Here is a 3,506-nt window from a genome sequence, read left to right as displayed (position 1 = left end):
TCAATTATCCTCTATATTTCTTGGTTAACTTAGTGCAAAAAAACCACACAACATTATATTGTATGCCATTTAAAATATATGCAATTTTAATAATAAAATTATATAGCATAATCAAATAAATCCTGTAACCTAGTCATCTTAAACTGTGTCTAGACTTTCAGAATTTTTTTTTCAAGATATTCCCCCAACTGAAAAAGAAATTTAGATAATCCAACTTTAGGTGAACACTAATACATGTAATTAGTTTCTAGTCTACCTCCACAACCCAAGGGTTCCTGAAGGTATGAGGTTATTAGAGCACAGCAATCAATGTTCATAACAATTGTCCTGTCAAATGGTGAGATTGCTTTATTTGCTGTTAAATTATGGATTATTTCAAAGCTTTACTTATACTATCAAGCTATTAAGTATCTACTGGCTGCTTAAAAAGATTATTCTCATTTCAGAAAGTTTTCTGTCATCCCCATTGTCACTTACTGATCTGGAAAGCATGTGAGCTGTATATGACTTTTTACAGCTAGCTCTGATGAGTCAGTCTTCAAAGTCTTAAAACACACACAGACACACCAGGTGGGAAAGAGTAAAACAGTGAGAAAGTAGCTCTAACCTCTGAAATATTATCAAAAGTTAATGAAAGACTATAATTTTCATCTTTTTATTCAAAGTAGAATAAAACAATATCATTTTCCCATCTGAATTACATTGCTAGCTCAGGTCAGATCAATGGCAAATTTAAATGGAACATTTTATAACTGTTTCTCTATCTGAATAGTTTCCAATAGTTTAGAACTTCAAATGTTAAACTATTCATAAATAATAAAGATGACAGAAAAAAGTCTTCATTCTTAAGGTGACCCACATTCATTAAAAAATGTTCACTGTCACGAGTTCCTTGCTGGGCAGCCCCCACGGTAGCCGCTGCTGAACCCGCTGCCACTGCCCCTGAGTAGATGATGGCTATGCCTCCCACGTATGCTGATTGATCCTGGCAAATCTTCCAGGAATGTCTTCCCCAAGGGTTATGGGTTTGGCTTAATAAAACGTGACTCGAAAACAAAATCTGAGAATGGACTAGAATTTACAAGATCAGGTTCAGCCAACACTGAGACCACCAAAGTGATGGCAGTCTGGAAACCAAGTACAGATGGGCTGAATATGCTCAGGTGTTCAGGGAGAAAAGGCACACCGACAACACGCTAGACACAGTACTGTGGAAGATCAGCTTACACGTGGATTGAAGCTGACTTTTGATCCATCCTTCTCACCAAACACAGGAGGGAAAATGCTACATCAAGACAGGGTATAAGCGGGAACACATCCACCTGGGCCATGACATGGATTTCAACTTCCCCAGCCCTCCAGTCTGGGGCGCTCTGGTGCTGGGTTATGAAGGCTGGCTGGCTGGCCACCAGATGAGTTTTGAGACTGCAAAATCACCAGTGACCTAGAGGAGTTTTGCGGATTGTTCCAAGGCTGACGAATTCCAGCTCCATACTAACGTAAACAACGGGACAGAGTTTGGTGGCTCCATTTATCAGATGGTGAACAAGAAGTTTAGAGACTGCTGTTAATCTGGCCTGGACAGCAGGAAGTAGTAACACTTGCTTTGGAACAGCAGCCAAGGATCACGTGGACCCTGACACCTGCTTCACAGCTAAAATGAACACTCGAGCTCCAGCCTGATAGGTTTCAGGTACACTCAGACCCTAAAGCCAGGTATCTAACCAATGCTATCAGATCTGCTGGATGGAGAGAATGTCAATGCATGTGGCCACAAGCTTGGTCTAGGACTGGAATTTCAGGCCTAAATGAATACTGTACAATCATTTATTTTTAAACTATTTTGATCATAGCTAGCTTGAAAACTTAGTGTACCTTTTCGTGTTGTGTGTCTGGGATGCAAGTAATGCTAAATATCATGTTAGATATTTTACAGCTGGTTAAAGATGATTCAGGTTTAAGGTGTTAGCCTTTCAGAGGTACAGAAGAAACCCAATGCCAAAAAAAAAATCCTTTCAGCTGTAGACTTGGGGGGAACTTAGTGGCTCCTCTAGAGATGTCAGGCTTCTTTTTTATCTAGTAATGGCTGCAAGTGGAAGCTGATAATTTGTAGGCACTTTGTGAATTGGTATTGAGTAAATGAATGAAATTATGACTTCCTGAGAATTGAACTTTGGTTTCCTACCCAAATGAAGGAGAGACTCATTGTGGTGCATACAAACTCATCTTAAAGAGACTTTTTTTAGACAGATTTTCATGAACTGTTTTCATCTCACGTCATCACCGCATTTACACCAAAAGTAGTCTGCAAGGCAGGATAGCTATTTCTTTTGTGCCATTTTGGGGTGGAGAAGGTGGATGTGATGAAGCCAGTAATTCATGACTTAATTCCCTCTCACATTGTGTTTTTGTGCCCTTGCACCATATTATGAAAGAGCTTCTGAGAGTCCCAGCTGTAAGCTGGCAAGAGTCTCTGTGAATGTAATCACATGGTGACAACACTTGAAATCTAAATTGGACTTCTATTATATTCTTGCCACTCAGTTTATTTTTTCGTAGTTTAATGGGTACATTTTACAGTCTTCCATTTTGTGTGGAATTAGATCCTCCCCTTAAAAATGCTGTAATTAACATCACGTAAAGTAAAACTTGTATAAAATATTAAAACCTAAAAAAAAGTTCACTCTTTTTAGTAAATGAAAATTTGAAGGGTTCACTAATGGTTTTACCTAGCAAGATAATTTTCTTAACCTGAATTTATAAATTTAGGTGAGATAGCAAAAAATTAGCTGAGTTCCGTGAATGATCCCAATCTTTGTGTGTGTGTATATAACATTTTATCTCAAATATTAATTATACTCTTCAAATATATGAAATATTTTTCATCAAATAATTATACTAATAAATTATTTAACTTTTATTTATTGTTCTTGTAGATTAATCTCACTCTTAATTAGATAGTAATTATCTCTCTAGTTTTAATATTATTGGATACTTGCAAAATGTATTGGTCATTACACATTTCATCCTTTAAGGATAAGCTGCTATGTGGGTAATTAGATGGGTAATTGATTTAATGGATTTCTTACACTAACAAGGTTAAAGAACTTCTTGTGCCCTTTAATTTCTTTATCTTTAAAGATCACACACATACACATTACTAGAAGTAGTACCCAGGTGTGAAGAATTCACTATTCTTAAATAGTAATGGCAGCTAAATCTTGAATGTTTATTACGTACCAGGTACTATTTTATTTACTTTATATGTATCACTCATACCTCTCCTTTGAGTAAGGTGAAATGTGCTCTCCATGTTATGTGTGAGGAAACTGAACACTGAAAAAATTACATAACTTGCCTAAGTTCTTACATCTTGTAAGTGGCAAAGCCAAGATTCATGTCCAAAGCAATTAGACTTATAAACCCATTATATTAAACATAATGTTATATAGTATATTGTTTTATAAAATATGTATTACACCACAGGAAGGAGAAATAACAGAAGC

At 36.5% G+C, this 3,506-nt stretch overlaps 1 pseudogene; it reads left to right on the top strand.

Annotated features, from left to right (window-relative positions):
• The first annotated feature begins 953 nt into the window (after nt 1-953).
• Nucleotides 954-1,808, top strand: LOC125150693 (voltage-dependent anion-selective channel protein 1-like; annotated as a pseudogene).
• The last annotated feature ends 1,698 nt before the right edge of the window (nt 1,809-3,506 follow it).

Source organism: Prionailurus viverrinus, chromosome D4, assembly GCF_022837055.1.
Source record: "Prionailurus viverrinus isolate Anna chromosome D4, UM_Priviv_1.0, whole genome shotgun sequence".
In the NCBI taxonomy this organism is placed as follows: domain Eukaryota; kingdom Metazoa; phylum Chordata; class Mammalia; order Carnivora; family Felidae; genus Prionailurus; species Prionailurus viverrinus.
The sequence above is the reverse complement of the archived record's forward strand: the minus strand, read 5'-3'. Positions and strand labels throughout refer to the sequence as shown.